At 48.3% G+C, this 14,111-nt stretch overlaps 1 protein-coding gene across 1 annotated transcript in view; it reads left to right on the top strand.

Moving 5' to 3' along the window:
- Window positions 1-7,680: 7,680 nt before the first annotated feature.
- The window catches only part of LOC130284175 (uncharacterized), a 251,230-nt gene continuing 244,799 nt past the window's right edge, over window positions 7,681-14,111 (top strand). Inside the window, exon 1 of the mRNA XM_056534272.1 lies at window positions 7,681-7,695. The gene's annotated coding sequence lies outside the window, so the exon portion shown is untranslated. The remainder of the gene's footprint in view (window positions 7,696-14,111) is intronic.

Here is a 14,111-nt window from a genome sequence, read left to right as displayed (position 1 = left end):
ATGGTTGTTGCAGTTGCAGCTGCTGTGTCAGTGGCAGCAGCTGCTGTAACTGTGACTTCAGTTGCTGTTTCACGGAGGACAAGTATGCCAGCTGGTGATTTTGTTGGGTGATCATCGTGAAAATGTCGGCAAGACTTGACAGCGGCACCTCAGCGGAATCCATGGCCGGATCTACTGTCACGATCCCGGCTGGTAGGAGGTGGATCCTCTGTGCCAGAGAGGGATTGGCGAGGACCGTGCTAGTGGACCGGTTCTAAGTCACTACAGGTTTTCACCAGAGCCCGCCGCAAAGCGGGATGGTCTTGCTGCGGCGGTAGTGACCAGGTCGTATCCACTAGCAACGGCTCAACCTCTCTGACTGCTGAAGATAGGCGCGGTAGAAGGGAGTAGACAAAGGCAAGGTCGGACGTAGCAGAAGGTCGGGGCAGGCAGCAAGGATCGTAGTCAGGGGCAACGGCAGGAGGTCTGGAACACGGGCTAGGAACAAACAAGGGAACGCTTTCACTAGGCACAAGGGCAACAAGATCCGGCAAGGGAGTGCAGGGGAAGTGAGGTATAAGTAGGGAGTGCACAGGTGGAAACTAATTAAGCTAATTGGGAAGATTGGGCCAGGCACCATCATTGGTGCACTGGCCCTTTAAATCGCAGAGACCCGGCGCGCGCGCGCCCTAGGGAGCGGGGCCGCGCGCGCCGGGACAGGACCGACGGAGAGCGAGTCAGGTACGGGGACCGGGGTGCGCATCGCGAGCGGGCGCCACCCGCATCGCGAATCGCATCCCGGCTGGAGGCGGGACCGCAGCGCACCCGGTCAGTGGATCTGACCGGGGCGCTGCAACAACGAGGATGAGGCGAGCGCTCCGGGGAGGAACGGGGACCCGGAGCGCTCGGCGTAACAATTGTGGGGTAGATGTTCTCTCTAGCAGTTTTACCAATCCTACTCATCCAGAGTTTTTCTTTCAAAGATCTCTCAGATATTAGGCTTTGCTCAATTTCAACCCATTGTTTTAGGTCATCTCCATGCCACCAGTAGCGTATTTGCTCCAAAACTGAAGCATAGTAATAGTTTAGTAAGTTAGGGCAACCCATCCCACCCCGGCTCACAGGGAGGTACATTATACTAACAAGTACCCGCGGCTTTTCCCCCCGCAAAATCAGTTGCATAATCAATGACTGAATCATCTGAATTTTAAGTCGTGGAATAGGGACCATCAAGTAAAGAATTTTAGGTAGAAGAATCATCTTCACCACAGCAATTCTTCCAGTCCAAGAGAGTGGAAATTTTACATATGTATCTACATCACGGGAAATCTTAGATGTCAATTCAGAAAAGTTATCTTGTACCATATTGGACAAGGGATAAGTAATAATTATTCCTAAATAGATAAGTTGACCACTTGCCCATTGGTATGGAAAACGAGATTGCAGATTCTGCTTTAGAGCCAAAGGGACTGCAATATCGAAAATTATAGATTTCTTTACATTTACTTTATAATAGCTAACTTTCCCAAATTCATCTAACAAAGTTGTTAATCCCGTTAAAGATTTCATGAAATCCACCAAACTCAAAACAATGTCATCAGCAAATAGGCCGACTTTATATTCTTTATCTCCTATCTGCACACCTCGTTTCTCCTCAGATTTCCTAATACTCTGGGCCAATGGCTCAATTACTAATAATAATATTAGTGGGGAAAGTGGGCAACCTTGCCTTGTACCATTAGACATCACAAAATCCCGGGATTTAACCCCCGCCATCCAAATACATGCTGAAGGGGCTCTATACAAGGACATAATAGAAGTTTTACCCACAATACCAATCTTATCCAGAACCAATGAGATGTAATCCCAATGGACCCGGTCGAACGCCTTCTCCGCATCTCAGCAAGTAAGAAGCAGAGAAGGCGTCCGACCCCTCTCCATAAAAGAAGCAACGTCGATCAGTCAACGAGTAGCATCACTAATCTGAGGGCCTTTTACAAAACAGACTTGATCATTATTAATCAAGATGAGTAGGAATTTATTTAACCTATTTGCCAGAATAGTTGCATATATCTTTATGTCAGTATTAAGGAGAGCTATGGGCCTAAAATTACTTGGATGGTCCTGAGGTTTACCTGGTTTGGGAATTGTCACTAACAATGACTTCAACATCTCTTGTGGGAAGTGTCCCTCCAACATAACTTTATTAAGCATTCTCTGTAAATAAGGAGCTAGGAGGGGTGCACAAACTCTATAATATTCGTTTTCTAACCCGTCTGGACCTGGGGATTTGTTTAATTTTAAATGTTTTATCACCTGAAGAATTTCGTGTTCTGTGATAGGGGTGGATAGTATATTAAGTTGTTCCTGAGTAAGTTTGGGAAGGGTTAATTTATCTAAAAAGGAAGACATTTCCAGAAGGCCAGGTTGGTATGTGGGTGAAGAATTACCCAAATTGTATAACTGACTGTAATAATCCACAAAAATATTAGCAATACCTTTAGAATCAAATATTTTAATTTTATCTTTATTATAAAGGTAGGGGATCCGGGATTTTATTTGCTGAGATTTAATTTGACGGGCTTAAAAATTAGCTTGGTTTATTCCCGTACCAATAACGCTCAGTACGGACTCGATTTAATGCTAGTTCATGTTTATATAGTTGAAGATCATGTAATTTTGATACTAATAGTGAAATTTCTCTAGCCCTCTGAATATTATATCTCCGCTTGTTTGCTGCATGGAGCTCTGTAAGCTTTTGTTGAATATCCAGCAACAGTTTGTTCGACTCTCCTGTTGTGCGCGGTCTGACTCACAAAATGTCCTCTAATCAATGCCTTATGCGCACACCACAGGAGAGAATCGGACACCTCCTCATTATCATTGAGTGAGAAAAAAGTTTTAAGCGCATCCAGTGTCAGGCAAATATTTTGGAAGCTGAAAAACATATGTATTAAGGCGCCATATTGTATCATATGAGGGGATATTATAGTCAGAAATCATAATGGTGGTAGAGCCGTGATCGGACCAAGTTATTGGACCAATAGAGGAACCTTCTACTCTATGAATTTTATTCATTTCTATATATAAAAAAAAAAAAAAGTCTATACGTGAATATGAACAATGAATAGGAGAGAAATAAGTAAAATCTCTATCTCCAGGGTGCTGGGTACGCCATGGGTCTATCAGTTGGTAGCTGGAAAGAGTTTTAGCATAGGGGGTTGGTTCTGGTTTCAGATTCCCTGTTGTTGAGTCCATTGATGGCCATACTGCCATATTGTAATCTCCCCCCATAACCAACATTCCTTCTTTTAACCCCTGTATTTTCCCCTTTAACCTTTTTAAAAAAGTATGCTGCTTTTTATTAGGGCTATAAAGTGCAACCAGAGTATATTTTATACTGTTATGTGTACATATTACGATAACATATCGCCCTTCCTCATCAATTACTTGTGAATGAATATTCACGGCTAGATTTCTTTCAAAGAGGATCGATACTCCTCCTTTTTTGTTCCTAGCAGGGGATGAAATTATCAACGGAAATGCTTTTTGTTGAATCCTAAAAAGGTCCTGATTATTTAAATGGGTCTCCTGGATGAAATAGATATCGGCCTTATTTATTTTAAATTCCTTAAACAATAGGGAACGCTTATAAGGGGAGTTTAAACCCTTAACGTTGAGCGTTACAAATTTAAGTACCATTTAAATATACTATCTTACTCGTGAGGGTGGTGGTCATCCCATAGTACCCAGTTTTTTCCAATTCATAAAACAATGCAGAATCTATGTAAACTATAATTGCCCCTAAATCTTTATCATTGTTAGCTGGGATACCTGTATACCAGCCCAAAAATATAATTATAAACAAGGTACATAAATTAAATAATATTAATCTGTCATGTATTCCATGCTCTTTACGGAGGATTTTGGATATCATCCAAAATAAGGTCCTGAAGCTAGACCGGTCAAAATGTTTAAGTCTGGAGAAATCATTTATTTCTTATAACGGGGGGGGGGGGGGAGAGGGGGGGAGGGAAAAGGGGGGGAAAGGAAAGGGGGGAGCAAGGGGGGAGCAAGGGAGAGGAGGAAAGTGAGGAAGGAAAAAAACAATAAATTATAAATTGAGAGTTAATAAATTCCCCTCCTCTCCATTATTTTTTCCTTGGAAAAGGGGATGACAGATTTCCTGAATATGACTTGGCATTAATTAATATCTCCAAACCCCAATTCACACACAATTGTATAAGCTTTTGTGGGGTATGTGCCATACCTTTGCCCTTCCCGCACAATTATTACACTAACAGGAAACCCCCATTTATATGGTATGTTGTTAGCACGTAAGGTTGATGTGCCCACTGAAAATTCCCTTCTCCTTGACATAGTAAAGGCGGAAAGGTCAGAAAACATGTTTACGTTTTTAAATTTTTCTGGTAACGGTATCTTTTGTCTTGCCGCAGCAAGTATTTTATCCTTTATATGAAAAAAATGCAGACGTAAGATTGTGTCTCTTGGCAATGATTTAGGCACTGTTCTAGGTTTTATAAGCCTATGAATTCTATTGTTAAGTCCATATCTGATGCTCCAGGAACCAATAATAAGAAGAATTCTTTTAAGTATAAGCTCAAGTCTTCCTCCCTAACAGCCTCAGGGATGCCTCGTATCCTCAAGTTATTACATCTTTCCCGATCTTCTATGTTTGCTAACTTCACTTTTAAGGACACTACCTCTTCTTTTAGGGAATTTATTGATTCATCGGTAGCATTTTGAGCTGCTGTCTGCTGTTTAATTACATCTTCTATTTAAGTAGTGCGAGTATTTAAGGATGATATTTCTTTTTGCATAGTAATTACTGCACTCTTCATAGCCCGATTGATACTGGGGCATCTAAGTCAGGTTCTTTATTTAATATGGGGTTAACTTGCAAGTCTGAACTTTCTACCTCAAGAGTTTTGTCCGGGGTTAGACTGTTCATTTTTGGGATTGCACCCAAGTTATGTGGATCCTTATGTATTAGTGGGGGGGAGAGGAGAATTACCTTAGCCGCATTTATAGCTCTTGCAGCTGGGCTAAAAGCCACTGGGGCTGACAAACTTGCTAAGGAGGGAAAGGGATATTTCTTACTATCAGCTACTTGAGTAACTCTGTCCGAATTCCTCCCCTCCACATTATAACCACTGCCCAAACTGCTCCCCTCCACATCATCTGAACAGTCACCTTGCTGGGCTTCATGTTGCGAGACCACAGGACTATCGTACCTTTGCAGGGGGGTCTGTCCCGCTCTCTCTGTGGGAAATTCAGCTGGCTCCATATCCCGCATGTCTCCGCTCTCCATCCGGGGGGAACGTGTCTCCGCGGCCGGTACTTTCACTTCTCCCTGACGCCGGGGCTCCGTTGGCTCGAGAAGTCCCGCTGCTCTCGCGAGACCCCCGACTTCCTGGTTTAGCAAAGGAGCAGGGACACGTCCCTCCGCAACAGCATGCATGCGCCAAACTCCCGGCGGAGGGATCCCGGATGCCCCGAGAGCCCGAACGCCTTTTTCGAACATTACAGGGGAATCACGGCCCGGGACTACAGCCGTAGTCTTCGGATCTCCACCCGGACGAATTAGAGTTCTAAGTCCCACGCGTCTTCCAGTTGGTGCCGGTGAGTAGAAGGTGGTAAGTTTAACCGGCGTGGGATTTTTCTTTGCTCTTGAGCGGGTCATCTCGGGTTATTGCAAACAGAAAAAAGGTCCAGTATAGGAGCCACCGCGACGCTCAACCAGCTCCTCCTCCAACTCCCAGCATGTTACACCATATGCTACACAAATCGACATTTAAACCCCGAAAGCGTAGGGTATCCAATTCATAAATCCAAAAACGCTCCTTTTTTAAAACAGCTAAATCTATTTCCTCCACGTTTTGATATTGGAATATGGTCCAACAAAGTGAACCGTAGATCATTCTCTGTATGCCCCGCCTCAACAAAGTGTTTAGACACCAGTAGATCCATCCGGGCCTTCCTGATGGAGTACCGATGTTGGTTGAGGCAGGTGCGGAAGTCTAGGGTAGTTTTCCCTACATTTAGGTGTTCCCTGGGAAAACATGCAATTATCTGCTCGGGCTGGCTCCCGTGACGGGGGCCGGGCAGAGCAGGTAAAAACTAATTTAAATACTAAAAGTCAGTGTTTCCCAACCAGGGTGCCTCCAGTTGTTGCAAAACTACAACTCTTAGCATGCCCGGACCGGCAAAGGCTGTCCTGGCATGCTGGGAGTAGTAGTTTGACAACAGCTGGAGGCACCCTGCTAAAAAAACACTGAGCTAAGGGCGCAGGTTGAAAAATAAAAAAAACCTTATGCTCACATGTCCCGGTCCCTGCAGATTCGTCTCCGTGCGCTACAGAGTTTCCTCTCTTCTTAGTACAGTAGGACCTTTCCCTTTTCAGCCAATCACTGGCCGCAGTGTTATCACGTGTCAAGCCAGTGATTGGCTGATGTCGAAAGGTCTTTTACTGCAGTAATACACAAGGGGGGGAGAATGTGACAAGGGGGGAAGAATGTGACAAGGGGGGGAGAATGTGACATGGGGGAAGAGAATGTGACAAGGAGGGGGGAGAATGTGACATGGGGGAAGAGAATGTGACAAGGGGGGGAGAATGTGACATGGGGGAAGAGAATGTGACATGGGGAGGAGAATGTGAGAAGGGGAAGTAAAATGTGACAAGGGGGGAGAATGTGACAAGGGGGGGAGAATGTGACAAGGGGGGGAGAATGTGACATGGGGGAAGAGAATGTGACATGGGGGAAGAGAATGTGACATGGGGAAGAGAATGTGACATGGGGAGGAGAATGTGACAAGGGGAAGTAAAATGTGACAAGGGGGGGGAGAATGTGACAAGGGGGGTAGAATGTGACATGGGGGAGGAGAATGTGACAATTGGGAGGAGAATGTGACAAGGGGAAGTAAAATGTGACAATGGGGGGGATGTGACAAGGGGGGGAGAATGTGACAAGGGGGGGGGGAATGTGACATGGGGGAAGAGAATGTGACAAGGGGGGAGAATGTGACAAGGGGAAGGAGAATGTGACATGGGGGAAGAGAATGTGACAAGGGGGAGGAGAATGTGAGAAGGGGAAGGAGAATGTGACAAGGGGGGGAGAATGTGACAAGGGGGGGAGAATGTGACAAGGGGGGAGAATGTGACATGGGGAAGAGAATGTGACAAGGGGGAGGAGAATGTGACAGGGGAAGGAGAATGTGACAAGGGGGGGGGAAATGTGACAAGGGGGGGAGAATGTGACAAGGGGGGAGAATGTGACAAGGGGGGGAGAATGTGACAAGGGGGGGAGAATGTGACATGGGGAAGAGAATGTGACAAGGGGGGAGAATGTGACAAGGGAGGGGGGATGTGACAGGGAAGGAGAATGATGTTGCAGAATAGCAGAGATAACAAATATATAGGGGGAGATTTCTCAAAACCTGTCCAGAGGAAATGTTGCTGAGTTGCCCATTGCAACCAATCATATCTCGTCTTTCATTTTTGAAAAGGCCTCTGAAAAATGAAAGAAGCAATCTGATTAGTTGCTATGGGCAACTCAGCAACTTTTCCTTTTGGACAGATTTTGATAAATCTCCCCTATATTGTTTCCAGAAATAGTGCTGTCTGAGCCCCACTATGGGTTGCTGCCTCTCTGTACCCCCACCAGCTTCCTATTCCCCCAGTAATAGGCTGTATAGGTGAGCGGAGCCCTATGGTTATATGTGACAGATATATCGAAAGCTTCCCAGCATATAGGGCAGATGTAGGACTGATGTGTAATGTGAACAGAGCCTGGGCATATGTACATATCACAGCCATGTCACCAGGTGGCGCTGCTGTATTTCTCTCCACCTTCTGCTGCTACTGTAAAGCAAGCCACTAAAAAAGTATGTATCTTTTATACTTGGCTACATGCTGAAGCAGGGTGCCTCCAGCTGTTGTAAAACTACAACTACCAGCATGCCCAGAGAGCCAAAGGCTGTCCGGGCATGCTGGAAGTTGTAGTTTTGAAATATCTGTAGGCACCCTGTTTGGGAAGCACTGCCATACACTTGGCCTGTCTGCTAAGCTCCTCCCCCTGCTCAGCTCCTTCCCCTGCTGTGCATGTGATCTTAGACTCATACAGAGGCATGCTGGGATCAGAGAAAAGACCTGAGAGTGCAGGAGAACAGAAAATTATTGCATGGCTGTGAGATCAGTGTGAATTTTAACCTTGTACTGTGATGTCACTGCATATAAACCCTATGCTGCGACATCACTGTGTATATTATCCCTGTAGTGTGACATCACTGTGTGTATCATCCCTGTACTGTGACATCACTGTGTATATTATCCCTGTAGTGTGACATCACTGTGTGTATCATCCCTGTACTGTGACATCACTGTGTATATTATCCCTGTACTGTGGCATGACTGTGTATATTATCCCTGTACTGTGACATCACTGTGTATATTATCCCTGTACTGTGACATCACTGCGTGTATTATCCCTGTACTGTGACATCACTGTGTGTATTATCCCTGTACTGTGACATCACTGTGTGTATTATCCCTGTACTGTGACATCTGTCACGATGCCGGCTGGCGGGTAGTGGATCCTCTGTGCCAGAGAGGGATTGGCGTGGACCGTGCTAGTGGATCGGTTCTAAGTCACTACTGGTTTTCACCAGAGCCCGCCGCAAAGCGGGATGGTCTTGCTGCGGCGGTAGTGACCAGGTCGTATCCACTAGCAACGGCTCAACCTCTCTGGCTGCTGAAGATAGGCGCGGTACAAGGGAGTAGACAGAAGCAAGGTCGGACGTAGCAGAAGGTCGGGGCAGGCAGCAAGGATCGTAGTCAGGGGCAACGGCAGGAGGTCTGGAACACAGGCTAGGAACATACAAGGAACGCTTTCACTGGCACAATGGCAACAAGATCCGGCAGGGAAGTGCAGGGCAAGTGAGGTGATATAGGGAAGTGCACAGGTGAAGACACTAATTGGAATCACTGCGCCAATCAGCGGCGCAGTGGCCCTTTAAATCGCAAAGACCCGGCGCGCGCGCGCCCTAGGGAGCGGGGCCGCGCGCGCCGGGACAGGACCGAGGGAGAGCGAGTCAGGTACGGGAGCCGGGGTGCGCATCGCGAGCGGGCGCTACCCGCATCGCGAATCGCATCCCGGCTGGAAGCAGAATCGCAGCGCCCCGGGTCAGTGGATCTGACCGGAGCGCTGCAGCGGAGAGAGTGTAGCGAGCGCTCCGGGGAGGAGCGGGGACCCGGAGCGCTCGGCGTAACAGTACCCCCCCCCTTGGGTCTCCCCCTCTTTTTAGGGCCTGAGAACCTGAGGAGCAGACTTTTATCTAGGATGTTGTCCTCAGGTTCCCAGGATCTCTCTTCAGGACCACAACCCTCCCAGTCCACTAGAAAAAAAGTTTTCCCTCTGACCTTTTTAGAGGCTAAGATCTCTTTGACAGAGAAGATGTCCGAGGAGCCGGAAACAGGAGTGGGAGGAACAGATTTGGGAGAAAAACGGTTGAGGATGAGTGGTTTAAGAAGAGAGACGTGAAAGGCATTAGGGATACGAAGAGAAGGAGGAAGAAGAAGTTTGTAAGAGACAGGATTAATTTGACACAAAATTTTGAAAGGACCAAGATAGCGTGGTCCCAACTTGTAGCTAGGGACACGGAAGCGGACATATTTAGCGGAGAGCCATACCTTGTCTCCAGGAGAAAAAACGGGAGGAGCTCTTCTTTTCTTATCCGCGAACCTCTTCATGCGTGATGAAGCCTGTAGGAGAGAATTTTGGGTCTCTCTCCATATAATGGAAAGGTCACGAGAAATTTCATCCACAGCGGGCAGACCAGAGGGCAAGGGGGTAGGGAGGGGGGGAAGAGGGTGACGGCCGTACACCACGAAAAATGGGGATTTGGAGGAAGATTCAGAGACTCTGAAGTTATACGAGAATTCGGCCCATGGAAGGAGATCTGCCCAGTCATCCTGGCGGGAGGAAACAAAATGTCGCAAATAATCACCCACGACTTGGTTAATTCTTTCTACTTGTCCATTGGACTGGGGATGATATGCAGAAGAAAAATTTAATTTAATCTTGAGTTGTTTACAGAGAGCCCTCCAGAATTTAGACACGAATTGGACGCCTCTATCCGAGACGATCTGCGTAGGCAATCCGTGAAGACGAAAAATGTGTACAAAAAATTGTTTAGCCAACTGAGGCGCTGAAGGAAGACCAGGAAGAGGGATGAAATGTGCCATTTTGGAGAATCGATCAACGACCACCCAAATAACAGTGTTGCCACGGGAAGGGGGTAAATCAGTAATAAAATCCATACCAATCAGAGACCAAGGCTGTTCGGGGACAGGCAGGGGATGAAGAAAACCAGCGGGCTTCTGGCGAGGAGTCTTATCCCGGGCACAGATAGTGCAGGCTCGCACAAAGTCCACAACATCCGTCTCCAGAGTCGGCCACCAATAGAAGCGGGAGATGAGTTGCACAGATTTCTTGATGCCCACATGACCAGCGAGATGGGAGGAGTGACCCCATTTGAGGATTCCGAGGCGTTGGCGTGGAGAAACAAAGGTCTTTCCTGGAGGAGTTTGCCTGATGGAGGCTGGAGAAGTGGAGATCAGGCAGTCAGGTGGAATGATGTGTTGCGGAGAGAGTTCAACTTCTGAGGCATCCGAGGAACGAGAGAGAGCATCGGCCCTAATGTTCTTATCGGCAGGACGAAAGTGAATCTCAAAATTAAATCGGGCAAAGAACAGAGACCACCGGGCCTGGCGAGGATTCAGCCGTTGGGCAGACTGGAGGTAGGAGAGGTTCTTGTGGTCGGTGTAAATAATAACTGGAAATCTTGATCCCTCCAGCAGATGCCTCCATTCCTCAAGTGCTAATTTAATGGCTAGAAGCTCTCGATCCCCGATGGAGTAGTTCCTCTCCGCCGGAGAGAAGGTCCTAGAAAAAAAACCACAAGTGACAGCATGCCCGGAAGAATTTTTTTGTAAAAGAACAGCTCCAGCTCCCACTGAGGAGGCATCAACCTCCAATAGGAAGGGTTTGGAAGGGTCAGGTCTGGAGAGCACGGGAGCCGAAGAAAAGGCAGACTTGAGTCGTTTAAAGGCGTCTTCCGCTTGAGGAGGCCACGACTTGGGATCGGCATTTTTTTTGGTTAAAGCCACGATAGGAGCCACAACGGTAGAAAAATGTGGAATAAATTGCCTGTAATAATTGGCGAACCCCAAAAAGCGTTGGATAGCACGGAGTCCGGAGGGGCGTGGCCAATCTAAGACGGCAGAGAGTTTGTCTGGATCCATTTGTAGTCCCTGGCCAGAGACCAAATATCCTAGAAAAGGAAGAGATTGGCATTCAAACAGACATTTCTCAATTTTGGCATAGAGTTGATTGTCACGAAGTCTCTGAAGAACCATACGGACATGCTGGCGGTGTTCTTCTAGATTGGCAGAGAAAATTAGGATATCGTCCAGATATACAACAACACAGGAGTATAGCAGATCACGAAAAATTTCATTGACAAAGTCTTGGAAGACAGCAGGGGCGTTGCACAGGCCAAAGGGCATGACCAGATACTCAAAGTGTCCATCTCTGGTGTTAAACGCCGTTTTCCACTCATCCCCCTCTCTGATGCGGATGAGGTTATAGGCGCCTCTTAAGTCCAATTTAGTAAAGATGTGGGCACCTTGGAGGCGATCAAAGAGTTCAGAGATGAGGGGTAGGGGATAGCGGTTCTTAACCGTGATTTTATTAAGACCGCGGTAGTCAATGCAAGGACGTAGGGAGCCATCTTTTTTGGACACAAAGAAAAATCCAGCTCCGGCAGGAGAGGAGGATTTACGGATAAAGCCCTTTTTTAAATTTTCCTGGACATACTTAGACATGGCAAGAGTCTCTGGGGCAGAGAGAGGATAAATTCTGCCCCGGGGTGGAGTAGTACCCGGGAGGAGGTCGATAGGGCAATCATAAGGCCTGTGAGGAGGTAGAGTCTCAGCTTGTTTTTTGCAGAAAACATCCGCGAAGTCCATATAGGCCTTAGGGAGACCGGTTACTGAGGGAACCACAGAGTCACGGCAAGGGTTACTGGGAACCGGTCTTAGACAGTCCTTGGAACAAGAGGGCCCCCAACTCTTGATCTCCCCAGTGGACCAATCCAGGGTTGGGGAATGAAGTTGAAGCCAGGGAAGTCCAAGGAGAATTTCCGAGGTGCAATTGGGAAGGACCAAAAGTTCAATCCTCTCGTGATGAGATCCGATGCTCATTAGAAGGGGCTCCGTGCGGAAGCGTATGGTACAGTCCAATCTTTCATTGTTTACACAATTGATGTAAAGGGGTCTGGCGAGACTGGTCACTGGGATGTTGAACCTGTTGACGAGAGAGGCCAAAATAAAATTTCCTGCAGATCCAGAGTCCAAGAAGGCCACGGTAGAGAAGGAGAAGGCAGAGGCAGACATCCGCACAGGCACAGTAAGACGTGGAGAAGCAGAGTAGACATCAAGGACTGTCTCACCTTTGTGCGGAGTCAGCGTACGTCTTTCCAGGCGGGGAGGACGGATAGGACAATCCCTCAGGAAGTGTTCGGTACTAGCACAGTACAGGCAGAGGTTCTCCATGCGGCGTCGTGTCCTCTCTTGAGGTGTCAGGCGAGACCGGTCGACCTGCATAGCCTCCACGGCGGGAGGCACAGGAACAGATTGCAGGGGACCAGAGGAGAGAGGAGCCGAGGAGAAGAAACGCCTCGTGCGAACAGAGTCCATATCTTGGCGGAGCTCCTGACGCCTTTCGGAAAAACGCATGTCAATGCGAGTGGCTAGGTGAATAAGTTCATGTAGATTAGCAGGAATTTCTCGTGCGGCCAGAACATCTTTAATGTTGCTGGATAGGCCTTTTTTAAAGGTCGCGCAGAGGGCCTCATTATTCCAGGACAATTCTGAAGCAAGAGTACGGAATTGTACGGCATACTCGCCAACGGAAGAATTACCCTGGACCAGGTTCAACAGGGCAGTCTCAGCAGAAGAGGCTCGGGCAGGTTCCTCAAAGACACTTCGGATTTCCGAGAAGAAGGAGTGTACAGAGGCAGTGACGGGGTCATTGCGGTCCCAGAGCGGTGTGGCCCATGACAGGGCTTTTCCGGACAGAAGGCTGACTACGAAAGCCACCTTAGACCTTTCAGTGGGAAACAGGTCCGACATCATCTCCAGATGCAGGGAACATTGGGAAAGAAAGCCACGGCAAAACTTAGAGTCCCCATCAAATTTATCCGGCAAGGATAGGCGTAGCCCAGGAGCGGCCACTCGCTGCGGAGGAGGTGCAGGAGCTGGCGGAGGAGATGACTGCTGAAGCTGTGGTAGTAACTGTTGTAGCATAACGGTCAGTTGAGACAGCTGTTGGCCTTGTTGCGCTATCTGTTGTGACTGCTGGGCGACCACCGTGGTGAGGTCAGCGACAACTGGCAGAGGAACTTCAGCGGGATCCATGGCCGGATCTACTGTCACGATGCCGGCTGGCGGGTAGTGGATCCTCTGTGCCAGAGAGGGATTGGCGTGGACCGTGCTAGTGGATCGGTTCTAAGTCACTACTGGTTTTCACCAGAGCCCGCCGCAAAGCGGGATGGTCTTGCTGCGGCGGTAGTGACCAGGTCGTATCCACTAGCAACGGCTCAACCTCTCTGGCTGCTGAAGATAGGCGCGGTACAAGGGAGTAGACAGAAGCAAGGTCGGACGTAGCAGAAGGTCGGGGCAGGCAGCAAGGATCGTAGTCAGGGGCAACGGCAGGAGGTCTGGAACACAGGCTAGGAACATACAAGGAACGCTTTCACTGGCACAATGGCAACAAGATCCGGCAGGGAGGTGCAGGGGAAGTGAGGTGATATAGGGAAGTGCACAGGTGAAGACACTAATTGGAATCACTGCGCCAATCAGCGGCGCAGTGGCCCTTTAAATCGCAAAGACCCGGCGCGCGCGCGCCCTAGGGAGCGGGGCCGCGCGCGCCGGGACAGGACCGAGGGAGAGCGAGTCAGGTACGGGAGCCGGGGTGCGCATCGCGAGCGGGCGCTACCCGCATCGCGAATCGCATCCCGGCTGGAAGCAGAATCGCAGCGCCCCGGGTCAG

This window comes from Hyla sarda, chromosome 8, assembly GCF_029499605.1.
Source record: "Hyla sarda isolate aHylSar1 chromosome 8, aHylSar1.hap1, whole genome shotgun sequence".
Taxonomy (NCBI): domain Eukaryota; kingdom Metazoa; phylum Chordata; class Amphibia; order Anura; family Hylidae; genus Hyla; species Hyla sarda.
Note: the sequence above shows the minus strand (reverse complement) of the source record. Positions and strands in the feature narration are given on the sequence as shown.